Source organism: Ranitomeya variabilis, chromosome 3 (genome assembly GCF_051348905.1).
Source record: "Ranitomeya variabilis isolate aRanVar5 chromosome 3, aRanVar5.hap1, whole genome shotgun sequence".
In the NCBI taxonomy this organism is placed as follows: domain Eukaryota; kingdom Metazoa; phylum Chordata; class Amphibia; order Anura; family Dendrobatidae; genus Ranitomeya; species Ranitomeya variabilis.
The window spans coordinates 662657523-662672457 of record NC_135234.1 but is presented as its reverse complement, the minus strand read 5'-3'; positions in this window follow the sequence as shown (position 1 = coordinate 662672457).

Here is a 14935-nt window from a genome sequence, read left to right as displayed (position 1 = left end):
GATATAACTTGCGCTTATTTGTGAAAAAAATGGAAATTTGGCGAAAATTTTGAAAATTTTGCAATTTTCCAACTTTGAATTTTTATGCCCTTAAATCACAGAGATATGTCACGCAAAATACTTAATAAGTAATATTTCCCACATGTCTACTTTACATCAGCACAATTTTGGAACCAAAATTTTTTTTTGTTAGGGAGTTATAAGGGTTAAAAGTTGACCAGCAATTTCTCATTTTTACAACACCATTTTTTTTAGGGACCACATCTCATTTGAAGTCATTTTGAGGGGTCTATATGATAGAAAATACCCAAGTGTGACACCATTCTAAAAACTGCACCCCTCAAGGTGCTCAAAACCAAATTCAAGAAGTTTATTAACCCTTCAGGTGTTTCACAGGAATTTTTGGAATGTTTAAATAAAAATGAACATTTAACTTTTTTTTCACACAAAATTTATTTCAGCTCCAATTTGTCTTCTTTTACCAAGAGTAACAGGAGAAAATGGACCCCAAAAGTTGTTCTACAATTTGTCCTGAGTACGCTGATACCCTATATGTGGGGGTAAACCACTGTTTGGGCGCATGGCAGAGCTCGGAAGAAAAGGAGCGCCATTTTACTTTTCAATGCAAAATTGACTGGAATTGAGATGGGACGCCATGTTGCGTTTGGAGAGCCCCTGATGTGCGTAAACATTGAAACCCCCCACAAGTGACACCATTTTGGAAAGCAGACCCCCCTAAGGAACTTATCTAGATGTGTGGTGAGCACTTTGACCCACCAAGTGCTTCACAGAAGTTTATAATGCAGAGCCGTAAAAATAAAAAATCATATTTTTTCACAAAAATGATCTTTTTGCCCCAATTTTTTATTTTCCCAAGGGTAAGAAGAAATTGGACCCCAAAAATTGTTGTGCAATTTGTCCTGAGTACGCTGATACCCCATATGTGGGTGTAAACCATTGTTTGGGCGCATGGCAGAGCTCGGAAGGGAAGGAGCGCCATTTGACTTTTCAATGCAAAATTGACTGGAATTGAGATGGGACGCGATGTTGCGTTTGGAGAGCCCCTGATGTGCCTAAACATTGAAACCCCCCCACAAGTGACACCATTTTGGAAAGTAGACCCCTTAAGGAACTTATCTAGATGTGTTTTGAGAGCTTTGAACCCCCAAGTGTTTCACTACAGTTTATAACGCAGAGCCGTGAAAATAAAAATGCTTTTTTTTTTTCACTAAAATGATTTATTAGCCCCCAGTTTTGTATTTTCCCAAGGGTAACAGGAGAAATTGGACCGCAAAAGTTGTTGTCCAATTTGTCTTGAGTACGCTGATACCCCGTATGTGGGGGGAACCACTGTTTGTGCACATGGCAGAGCTCGGAAGGGAAGGAGCGCCATTTGGAATGCAGACTTACATGGATTGGTCTGCAGGCGTCACGTTGCATTTGCAGAGCCCCTGATGTACCCAAACAGTAGAAACCCCCCACAAGTGACCCCATATTGGGAACTAGACCTCCCAAGGAACTTATCTAGATATGTTGTGAGAACTTTGAACCCCCAAGTGTTTCACTACAGTTTACAACGCAGAGCCGTGAAAATAAAAAATCCTTTTTTTTCCCACAAAAATGATTTTTAGCCCCCCAAATTTTTATTTTCCCAAGGATAACAAGAGAACTTGGACCCCAAAAGTTGTTGTCCAATTTGTCCCGAGTACGCTGATACCCCATATGTTGGGGTAAACCCCTGTTTGGGTGCACAGGACAGCTCGGAAGGGAAGGAGCACTGTTTTACTTTTTCAACGCAGAATTGGCTGGAATTGAGATCGGACGCCATGTCGCGTTTGGAGAGCCCCTGATGTGCCTGAACAGTGGAAACTCCCCAATTCTACCTGAAACCCTAATCCAAACACACCTCTAACCCTAATCCCAACGGTAACCCTAACCACACCCCTAACCCTGACACACCCCTAACCCTAATCCCAACCGTAAATGTAATCCAAACCCTAACTTTAGCCCCAACGCTAACCCTAACTTTAGCTCCAACCCTAGCACTAACCCTAGTCCTAACCCTAACCCTAACCCTAGCCCTTACCCTAACCCTAACCCTAGCTCTAACCCTAGCCCTAATCCTAATGGAAAAATGGAAATAAATACATTTTTTTAATTTTATTATTTTTCCCTAACTAAGGGGGTGATGAAGGGGGGTTTGATTTACTTTTTTATTTTTATGATTGGCAGCTGTCACACACTAAAAGACGCTTTTTATAGCAAAAAGGTTTTTGCGTTTCCACATTTTGAGACCTATAATTTTTCCATATTTTGGTCCACATAGTCATGTGAGGTCTTGTTTTTTTGCGGGACGAGTTGACGTTTTTATTGGTAACATTTTCGGGCACATGACATTTTTTGATCGCTTTTTATTCCGATTTTTGTGAGGCAGAATGACCAAAAACCAGCTATTCATGAATTTCTTTTGGGGGAGGCGTTTATACCGTTCCACGTTTGGTAAAATTGATAAACAGTTTTACTCTTCGGGTCAGTACGATTACAGCGATATCTCATTTATATCATTTTTTTATGTTTTGGCGCTTTTATACGATAAAAGCTATTTTATAGAAAAAATAATTATTTTGGCATCGCTTTATTCTGAGGACTATAACTTTTTTATTTTTTTGTTTATGAGGCTGTATTGCGGCTTGTTTTTTTGCGAGACAAGATGACGTTTTCAGCGGTACCATGGTTATTTATATCCATCTTTTTGATCGCGTGTTATTCCACTTTTTGTTCAGCGGTATGATAATAAAGCGTTGTTTTTTGGCTCGTTTTTTTTTTTTTCTTACGGTGTTCACTGAAGGGGTTAACTAGTGGGACAGTTTTATAGGTTGGGTCGTTACGGACGCGGCGATACTAAATATGTGTACTTTTATTGTTTTTTTATTATTATTAAGATAAAGAAATATATTTATGGGAATATTTTTTTTTTCTTTACTTAGGAATTTTTTTTTTATTTTTTTTTTACACATGTGGAATTTTTTTTTTTTACTTTTTTACTTTGTCCCGGGGGGGACATCACAGATCGCTGATCTGACAGTTTGCACAGCACTCTGTCAGATCAGCGATCTGACTGACAGCGCTGCAGGCTTACCAGCGCCTGCTGTGGACCTGGAAGTACTCCCTGAAGTACCCAGATGCAGCCCCGCAGCCATTCTGGATCTGGGGACTGCAGGGGGGAGACGCTCGGTACAAGGTGAGTACATCGCCTTGTACCGATCGTCTCAGGGAAGCACGCAGGGAGCCCCCTCCCTGCGCGATGCTTCCCTGTACCGCCGGTACACTGCGATCATGTTTGATCGCAATGTGCCGGGGGCGGTCCATGACCGCTCCTGGCACATAGTGCCGGATGTCAGCTGCGATAGTCAGCTGACACCCGGCTGCGATCGGCCGCGCTCCCCCCGTGAGCGCGGCCGATTGCATATGACGTACTATCCCGTCACTGGGAATTAAGTCCCAGGTCACCTTGACAGGATAGTACGTCATATGGGATTAAGGGGTTAAAATATATAATTATTAACCCCCATAAAATTATCATTGGTGGCCAGTGTGTAATAATTTGCATTGGTGGCCAGTGGTAAAAATAAATTAAATAATTTTTCCACTAGTCCCTCATAGTCCATAAAATTCCTTTTCATTGGTGGCCAGTGGTTACCTGTGGAAATAAATTATACATACTGTACATGTCCCCGGCGATCGCCACCTAAAATAAATTAAAAAAAACAAACCCGTACTCACCTAAACACCCAATTCCACGAATCCCTCGTCAGAAAAAAACTAAAAAAACAAACCACAATGTATACCTACCCTCCGCAGCATCCAATTAAACGAGTGTCCCACGATGATCTTGAGTTTAGAGCAGCCACATAACATGTGGCTGCTCTAAACCGCGGCCGCCGTAACAATGAACGGGATCGTAAAGCGATCCCGTTCACTGTATACAGAGTTCTCCCAAATGCAGCTCGCGGTGTTCGGGGGACTCGTTTGGTACTCACTGCGGCTGCATCAGTTCCATTGTAAACCAATGTTAATTTTTTTTTTTGTAACCCTTGGATTACCAGTGCAATAAAATGTGGTCAAAACCTAGTGTCATTATTTAATTAAAATATTTAAATAATGTGTGTCTGTCTTTATTAACCCTTTATATGTGCAAGGGTTAACAATGGATAGGTGTCTTATTGACGCCTCTCCATTATTAACCTGGCTTAATGTCACCTTACAATCGCAAGGTGACATTAACCCTTCATTACCCCATATCCCACCGCTACACGGGAGTGGGAAGAGAGAGGCTAAGTGCCAGAATAGGCGCATCTTACAAATGTGCCTTATGTGGGGTGGCTGGGGGCAGATGTTTTTAGCCAGGGGGGGCCAATAACCATGGATCCTCTCTAGGCTATTAATATCTGCCCTCAGCCACTGGCTTTCCCACTCTGGCGGAGAAAATTGCGCGGGAGCCCACGCCATTTTTTTTCATGATTTAACCCTTTAATTTAATAGCTAGAGCGCCCAAATTTTGCACATACACACTACTAACATTAGTAGTGTGGATTATGCCAAAAAAAAAAAATAGATATGAGATGGTTTACTGTATGTAAATCATGTCGGGTTTGTGAAGGAGATAGCAGAAAAGCCGGTAATTAAATTCCAGGCTTTTGCTATCTAGCGCTGCATGAAATATTAATATATATATTTATATATATATATATATATATATATATATATATATATATATATATATATATGTGTGTGTGTGTGTCTCACTGACATATATATATATATGTATATATATATATATATATATATATATATATATTTATATATATATTTTTATATATATATATATATATATATATATATATATATATATATATATATATATATATATATATATATACCCCTATACTATGTGTAGACATTTATTTTAGCTATTCTATTCTAACCTGTCAGTGTGATTTTACTGTACACCGAACTGAATTGCCAGATTTTCTAGAGAACACCGGTGCGTATTTCTCGCAAGTCACACTGCTGGTCCGTGTGTAATCTGTATTTTTCTCGCCCCATAGACTTTCATTGGCGATTTTTTTGCGCAATACAGTGACAAACGCAGCATACTGCGATTTTCTACGGCCGTACAAGACCGTATAATAGGGATCAGTAAAAGATGGCAGATAGGAGCTGGGCCATAGAGAATCATTGTACCGTGTGCAATCAGTATTTTCTGCACCTCTCATACGTCCGTAAAACTTCCTAGTGTGACGCCGGCCTCGCATGCACGATGGAAAATGTCGGACGCGACGGGCAAAAAAACCTTCACTTGAATGTTTTTTCTTGCACACGGTCTTTGTGCTAGTGTAGATAACCATATATTTCTTAGTCCACAATTAATTTTAATACAATTTTTCCCTTGTAATCTGATATATTTCAGATTGAAAAACACCCTGAGACAGGTCAAGTGATCAATACAAGGGGTCGAAGCGTGATGCCTGGCCAAAAATTGTTACCTCTCTATTTCCTGAGTGGCCAAATCTACCGAAACAGAGGCGAACAATGATTTGCAAGTATTGATTTTTTAAATTATTTGGAAAATGTAAGAAAAAAGGATTTGTAATGGGGTTTTATTATATTCTTTCATTTCAGTGGGCGATGTTAGGAAGAGATGGCGGTCTGTGACAGACCGATTCATCAAATCCCTCAAGACTCTCAGTGGCAGCTCGCCGTCAAGGAAGAAGGTGCCATTTGCAGAGCAGCTGCAGTTCATATTGGGAAGCCGGAGTTTGAGGAGGAAGATTATTTATAAAAATTGGTTTGGTTGAAGTCATGATTTAAAATTGTATTTTTGTAACATTGTTTTTTCTTTGGTCTGCAGAACAGAAAGCAACGTCTACGCCCAAACACCACCGGACCTTGAAGGTGACACCTCGGAGGACAATATTGGAGAGGACGTTGAAGAATGCAGGATGGGCAGCCAAGATTCTCCAGGGAACATGTCTTTGTCTGGAAGGTCACAAGATTTGACAGATACCTTTGGAGAAATTGACATTCCAGCTAATACGGGCGAAGTGTTGGACTCTAACAATGCTTCTACTTCCTCGGACGCTGCATCCAACTGTGGTGGTGGTGTGTCGAGGCGCATGGGGATGGGGGCTGCTTTTGCCCGTCCTGTGGCTTTGAGAAGGGCGGCACCAAAGAAGTCAAAACAAGCGCAAGTTATCGAAAATTTAACTAGCGGAACGCTCAATCTGCTTGAACATTCAGGCAAACAAGATGAGCATGACAAATTTGGGTCACTTTTGGCAGACCACCTTAGGACACTGCCACGGGACAAGCAGCAAATATACATGGCAGCAGCCAATTGTCTGTTAACGGCAATTGATGGCACATCCACCCTACCCCCTGCACAACAAGTAAAGATGGGTATTTTTAACATTTTTAATAACCCCATTGTGCCTCCACCACCACCACCAGCAGCTGCATCGCAGCGTTATGGGCAGGCGGCAACACACAGGCCCGACCATGTTGACGCCTACAGTTATGGCCATACACCTGTACCTACTGCAACTGGCCATCGTACAAGTACGCCAAATACCAGTCTCTCCCAACATGACTTATTTCCGGGTTATTGCAAGATAAAACATACAAATCATGGCCACTAGCATTATGGGGGCACTGGCAGCATTGTGGCAGCATTATGGGGGCACTGGCAGCATTATGGGGGCACTGGCAGTATTGTGGCAGCATTATGGGGGCACTAGCAGCATTATGGGGGCACTAGCAGCATTAATTAGGGGGCAATATGTCTGGGAGTATGTATCCAAAAAAATGGCCTTACCGCAAGGTGATGAGCAGCCTTTCCTCTGCAGAGATTGCTCTTCGCATGACCGTATCTTCATAACTGAGGTGTGGACCAAGAAGAATTAGAAGACGATCAAGTGCCTCAATGGAAAGCCGGCAAAACTGAGTAAATTTATCTGGAAAGCTGAAAAAAAAAAAATAATTAAAATTATTTTAAACACACACATAATGTACGTTGTATACAGCAATAAAAAATAACAAAAAAACTCAGCTGTCAATATACCATTTCTCCCTATGTCTTACCTCCTTAAATCCCGGTAAAGGACATGGAAGTGTCCCTTTTCCTCCCGTTCCTGAATAATGGGTTGAACCCACATCCTTTTTTGTCATCTGCTATTCCTTCTTCCCCGAGATTGCTCCTATGGGAGAATATAGTCTTTATTATTACATGGAACTGTACAACGCATGGAAAACTGCTGCCAATCCGCAGTGTCAGAAACGCGGCATATCCGCAGCCTAAGGCTGGGTTCACATTGCGTTCCCCCAGTCTGTTAGACAGACTTTGTTACACCGCGGCATAACGCGGTGGAACGTAGTCCGCTAGCGCCACCATTGACTCCAATGTCGGACACATCGCTAGCCATATGCCGTAATTGAGTGACGGACCCCGAGACGCGGGCTGCAGCGTTGCCGGGTCCGTCACTGCTAGCGCAGATAGAGCTAGCAGATGCTCTATCTGCGCTAGCGATGTGCCAAAGTCGGCACTTGCATTACAGCAGCCCGTTAACGTATGTGTTGAATGGGCTGCTGTACGCAGTGTGAACCCAGCCTAATACGCAAAGTGTTCACATCTAATGACATTATCTTACCAGCTCGCTGTGGTGGTGCAGCGAAAGCAGTGCCGTATGCAACAGTAGCCGGTTCTGTTGTGGAGTAAGACGATGGTGTGGCATGTTGAATCCAAAAAGAAAGCAAAATGGAGAAGAGGGGTTGGACCAGGAAATGACCTCATGGGAGCCTTTTTTTTCAACCAACTTTGTGTTTGAAAAAACGCTAAAAAACCCGCATAAAAAAACTCACAAAAAACGCATCAAAAACGCACAAAAAATGCATCGAAAACGCACAAAAACCGCATACGGATTTCCTGGGAGTGGTGTCAGGTTTTTCTCAGGAAAATTCTGCACACAATCCTGAACGTGTGCACATACCCTTAAAGCCCACTCCACCCATTCAGTCTCGACTTCCTGGTCAGAGAGGGGACCTATCGTTTGGCAGACGCATTCTCCAAGCGGTTGTCCCTCCCTAAAGAAATTAGCGGTTGGTATCACTCCGATACTGCTGTCGTGGAAGGTGACTGGAGAAAATAGAATTAGACTTACCGGTAATTCGGTTTCTAGGAACCTTCCACGACAGCACTAATTTCCCTCCCTATCGGATTTGTTAATTTTATGATTCCTGCACTTAAGTGGTAACTATACATGCTACTGTGTCCAGAAAAAACACTGGTGGTTGCAGGAAGGGGAAGGGTATTTAACCTCTTTGTTTCCTGTCCCCTATTAGGGCGGGGAGACATCCTCCGATACAGCTGTCATGGAAGGTTCCTAGAAACCGAATTACCGGTAAGTCTAATTCTATTTTATATTTTGCCCTGCCCTTCCAGACTTCACTATAGATAAATGGAGAAAGAATGGTATAACAAATTGTCCGGCTTTATTTACCAAACCTAAAAAAGATTCAATCATAAATTTTCTATCCTTGAATCTTTCATACAACCTTCCAAAAGAGGAAATATGTAACTTTTTAGAACTAAGGAAATATATTAGGGGGAAATTCTCTCTGCCCATATCTCTTCCAAGAGTTATCATATCTCTTCTGGAGAATCCCTTAATAAATACTATTTGGAACACTAAAAATTTGTATACTCTTCAATAGTGATGTACCTATTGAAAAATCAAAACATATGGTTAAGTGGGAAGAAGATATGAATATGTTTCTTGTCTGAGTCATGGAAAGAAGCAATTAAAATAACATACAAATCAAATGTAAATGCTAATATACCATATTTTTTGGACCATAAGACCCACATTTTTCTCCAAAATTTTTTGGGGAAAATGGAGGTGCGTCTTGTGGTCGCAATATACTTACAAATCCTGTGGCGGCGGCGGTCCCGATGTAGCAGCACCAGCCTAGGCCACCGCACCAGCCTGGACCACCGAACGACCCCTGTGACCACTTTTCCACCTACGCCGATCCCTTCCCTGGTAAGCTGAATTCAGACTCTAAGACGGACCCCCATTTGACACTATTTTTTTTTTTTGCCCTATTTACCTTCTAAAAATTTGGGGTGCATCTTACGGTCCGAAAAATACGGTACATGAGAATTATTTTAAAGTCTTCTCGTTGGTTCTATACACCTATCAGATTGAAGAAGATTCTTGAGGAGGGATTGGACTTATGCTGGAGGAACTGTACTCAAAAAGCTAACATATTACATATTCTATGGTCATAATCTAAAATAATCGACCTGCGGAAAGAAGTAGCTAATTTATTGAGCAATATTAACAACTCTGTAGTTGAAATGTCTCCATGTCTCCCCAACTGGTTTTGTTCTCTGTTGATTCAAATTGACTCCCCCCCCCCCCCACACACACACACACACACACACAAAAAAAATAAAAATAAATAAACAATTCGCAATTCATCTATTTGCAAAAATACGTATATCGTCCAAGTGAAAATCAATAGATGCTCCCTCCACTTCAGAAAAAATGAAAAGAAAGTCTAACCATAATTCTTTTGAACATTCTTGTGCTCTAAGAAGTAATTCTTTAAAAAAATACTATTCCACATGGTCATCTTGGTACCTATTTCTTTCCTCAAGTCGGAATGCCCCCTTTTAGGTAAAAAAGCCTTATTATATGCCAAGAGGTACAGGTACAATTACATATTTAACTAAGCAAATTGAAAATTGTTTTATTATAAATATTGTTTCAATAAGGCTGGAGTCACACTTGGCGTAAGACAATACGCCACGCATTATACGTCCGTACTACGGCCGTAATACGGAGAAATGTTCCCAAAATATTGATCCGTAGTCAGGGTGTGTCAGCGTATTTTGCGCATGGCATCCTCCGTATGTAATCCGTATGGCATCCGTACTGCGAGATTTTCGCGCAGGCTTGCAAAACCGACATCTAATGGATTTATGTGCTCAAATGTTAGGGAAAACATATATATATATATATATATATATATATATATATATATATATATATATATATATATATATATATATATATATATATATATATGTCATTGAGACACATATATATATATTCTGTATTTAGATTTCATTCAGCACGATATCTGTGAACAGCCGGTAATTCAATTGCCGGCTTTTCATTTCTCCTGCACAAACCCGACAGGATATGAGACATGGTTTACACACAGTAAACCATCTCATATCCCCTTTTTTTTTGCATATACTACACTACTAATGTTAGTAGTGTGTATGTGCAAAATTTCAGCGCTGTAGCTGCTGAAATAAAGGGTTAAATGGCGGAAAAAATTGGTGTGGGCTCCCGCGCAATTTTCTCCGACAGAGTGGTAAAGCCAGTGACTGAGGGCAGATATTAATAGCCAGGAGAGGGTCCATGGTTATTGGCCCCCCCGTGGCTAAAAACATCTGCCCCCAGCCACCCCAGAAAAGGCACATCTGGAAGATGCGCCTATTCTGGCACTTGGCCACTCTCTTCCCACTCCCTGTAGCGGTGGGATATGGGGTAATGAAGGGTTAATGCCACCTTGCTATTGGAAGGTGACATTAAGCCAGATTAATAATGGAGAGGCGTCAATTATGACACCTATCCATTATTAATCCAATTGTTGGAAAGGGTTAAAAAACACACACACACATTATTAAAAAGTATTTTAATGAAATAAACACAGCGGTTGTTGTAATAATTTATTGTTCTCGCAATCCATTTCCAGGCCCTCGCTTGGCAAAATAATAAACGCACAAGATACATACCTTCTGATGTCAGATCACGTCCCACGAAGTAATCCATCTGAAGGGGTTAACTAATATTACAGGCACGAGCTGCGATAAACCACTCGCTCGTGCCTGTAATCCCCGGGTGCTGAAAGGAAAGCTGGATCTGTACTTACATTGAGTCGCGGTGAGGCGCCCTCTGGTGGATGTTCTCATGAACTGCAGCCTGGGAACTTTTTCCCACGCTCCAGGTCATATGAGGACATCCACCAGGGGGCGCATCACCGCGACTGAAGGAAATGTAGGTCAATGACCTACATTTCATTAATTCGCCAGGGGATTACAGACACGAGCACCGCTGCATTTAGCAGGGCTCCTGCTTGTAATATTAGTTAACCCCTTCAGATGGATTACATCGTGGGACGTGATCTGACATCAGAAGGTATGTATATTGTGCGTTTATTATTTGGCCAAGCGAGGGTTTGCAAATGGATTGCGAGAACAATAAATTATTACAACAACCGCTGTGTTTATTTCATTAAAATCCTTTTTAATCATGTGTGTGTGTGTTTTTTTAACCCTTTCCTACAATTGGATTAATAATGGATAGGTGTCATAAATGACGCCTCTCCATTATTAATCTGGCTTAATGTCACCTTACAATAGCAAGGTGGCATTAACCCTTCATTACCCCATATCCCACCGCTACACGGGAGTGGGAAGAGAGTGGCCAAGTGCCAGAATAGGCGCATCTTCCAGATGTGCCTTTTCTGGGGTGCCTGGGGGCAGATGTTTTTAGCCACGGGGGGGCCAATAACCATGGACCCTCTCTAGGCTATTAATATCTGCCCTCAGTCACTGGCTTTACCACTCTGGCGGAGAAAATTGCGCGGGAGCCCACGCCAATTTTTTCCGCCATTTAACCCTTTATTTTACAAGCTACAGTGCACAAATTTTGCACATACACACTACTAACATTAGTAGTGTGGAATATGCAAAAAAAATGGGGATATGAGATGGTTTACTGTATGTAAACCATGTCTCATATCATGTCGGGTTTGTGAAGGAGAAGGAAAAAGCCGGCAATTGAATTACCGACTTTTCACTAACACCGCTGCGTATTTCTCACAAGTCACACTGCAGGTCCGTGCGGAATCCGTATTTTTCTCGCCCCCATAGACTTTCATTGGCGTATTATTTGCGCAATACGCTGACAAACGCAGCATGCTGCGATTTTGTACGGCCGTAGAAAGCCGTATAATACTGAACCGTAATATACGGCTAATAGGAGCAGCCCCATTGAGAATAATTGTGCCGTATGTAATGCGAGTTTTACGGACGTAGTTTCTGCGCTCTTACGTCCGTAAAACTCGCATTTGTGACCCCGGCCTAAGGATGACCTTTTCCCCTGTCCATACTCTCCACATTTCTCTGATCCAACCTTCTCCTATGCTCTTTTCTTTCCTTCCCCTTCTCCTCTACCTTTCCTAACTTTTCCTTCCACATTCTTTTCCTCTTGCATTAACCTTTTTTTTTCCTCTGTTGATTCTTCTTTGAATACATATTCTTATTTAATTGAACAAATTTTAGATCGCTGTTGTTTTATTACTCACTTTATTGACTATTACTATAATCTCCTTCCCAAAAATTGTTAAAAAATCCCCCAAATAAAAAGAATATTGTTGAAAAAAAAAGTTAAGATTGCAAAAAAATGTAAAGAATACAAAATATTAAACCAATAAATACATATATTTATGCAAAAACAAAAAAAAAGTACATACAGTGGGGCAAAAAAGTATTTAGTCAGTCAGCAATAGTGCAAGTTCCACCACTTAAAAAGATGAGAGGCGTCTGTAATTTACATCATAGGTAGACCTCAACTATGGGAGACAAACTGAGAACAAAAAATCCAGAAAATCACATTGTCTGTTTTTTTATCATTTTATTTGCATATTATGGTGGAAAATAAGTATTTGGTCAGAAACAAACAATCAAGATTTCTGGCTCTCACAGACCTGTAACTTCTTCTTTAAGAGTCTCCTCTTTCCTCCACTCATTACCTGTAGTAATGGCACCTGTTTAAACTTGTTATCAGTATAAAAAGACACCTGTGCACACCCTCAAACAGTCTGACTCCAAACTCCACTATGGTGAAGACCAAAGAGCTGTCAAAGGACACCAGAAACAAAATTGTAGCCCTGCACCAGGCTGGGAAGACTGAATCTGCAATAGCCAACCAGCTTGGAGTGAAGAAATCAACAGTGGGAGCAATAATTAGAAAATGGAAGACATTCAAGAACACTGATAATCTCCCTCTATCTGGGGCTCCACGCAAAATCCCACCCCGTGGGGTCAGAATGATCACAAGAACGGTGAGCAAAAATCCCAGAACCACGCGGGGGGACCTAGTGAATGAACTGCAGAGAGCTGGGACCAATGTAACAAGGCCTACCATAAGTAACACACTACGCCACCATGGACTCAGATCCTGCAGTGCCAGACGTGTCCCACTGCTTAAGCCAGTACATGTCCGGGCCCGTCTGAAGTTTGCTAGAGAGCATTTGGTTGATCCAGAGGAGTTTTGGGAGAATGTCCTATGGTCTGATGAAACCAAACTGGAACTGTTTGGTAGAAACACAACTTGTCGTGTTTGGAGGAAAAAGAATACTGAGTTGCATCCATCAAACACCATACCTACTGTAAAGCATGGTGGTGGAAACATCATGCTTTGGGGCTGTTTCTCTGCAAAGGGGCCAGGATGACTGATCCGGGTACATGAAAGAATGAATGGGGCCATGTATCGTGAGATTTTGAGTGCAAACCTCCTTCCATCAGCAAGGGCATTGAAGATGAAACGTGGCTGGGTCTTTCAACATGACAATGATCCAAAGCACACCGCCAGGGCAACGAAGGAGTGGCTTCGTAAGAAGCATTTCAAGGTCCTGGAGTGGCCTAGCCAGTCTCCAGATCTCAACCCTATAGAAAACCTTTGGAGGGAGTTGAAAGTCCGTGTTGCCAAGCGAAAAGCCAAAAACATCACTGCTCTAGAGGAGATCTGCATGGAGGAATGGGCCAACATACCAACAACAGTGTGTGGCAACCTTGTGAAGACTTACAGAAAACGTTTGACCTCTGTCATTGCCAACAAAGGATATATTACAAAGTATTGAGATTAAATTTTGTTTCTGACCAAATACTTATTTTCCACCATAATATGCAAATAAAATGATAAAAAAACAGACAATGTGATTGTCTGGATTTTTTTTTCTCAGTTTGTCTCCCATAGTTGAGGTCTACCTATGATGTAAATTACAGACGCCTCTCATCTTTTTAAGTGGTGGAACTTGCACTATTGCTGACTGACTAAATACTTTTTTGCCCCACTGTATATTTGGTATTTCCACTCCCAGAACGACCTGATCTATAAAACGATCACAGTAGTTAACCCCTACAGTGAACATCATAAAAAATAAACATAACAAACGTGGCAAAAACAATGATTTTTCATCACACCACTGGAAAAACAGTGGAATAAAAAGCGATGATAAATACAAATGTAAATAAAAATAGTATTGCTGAAAATTTCATCTTGTCATGTAAAAAAGCAAACCGCCACATAGCTCCATCAGTGAAAAAATTATAAAAAGCTATAGTTCTCACAATATAGCGATGCAAAAACAATATTTTCTATAAAATTGTTTTATTCTGGAAAAGAGACAAAAGAAAATTATATAAATGTGGTATTGCTGTAGTCAACCTTACCCGAAGAATAAAGTTGTCTTATCACTTTACATGGTGCTTGTAATAAAAAAATTAAATAAAAACAATTCCTGAATTGCTGTTTTTTTTTTTTTCATTCTGCCAAAAATTGGAATAGGACACTATCAATAAAGTCATGTGCTCGAAAATGGTACCAATAAAAACATCGACTCCCACGGAAAACCAGCCCTCGCATCACTGTCGAGAAAATTTGTGGAAAAAATTATAGCTCTCCAAATATGGGGATACAAAAATTTGTTTTTGCTAAAAAAAAAAAAAAGTCAATGTGTGACAACAGCCAAACAAAAAACGATCTAAATCTGGTATCGCACTGACCCGAAGAATAAG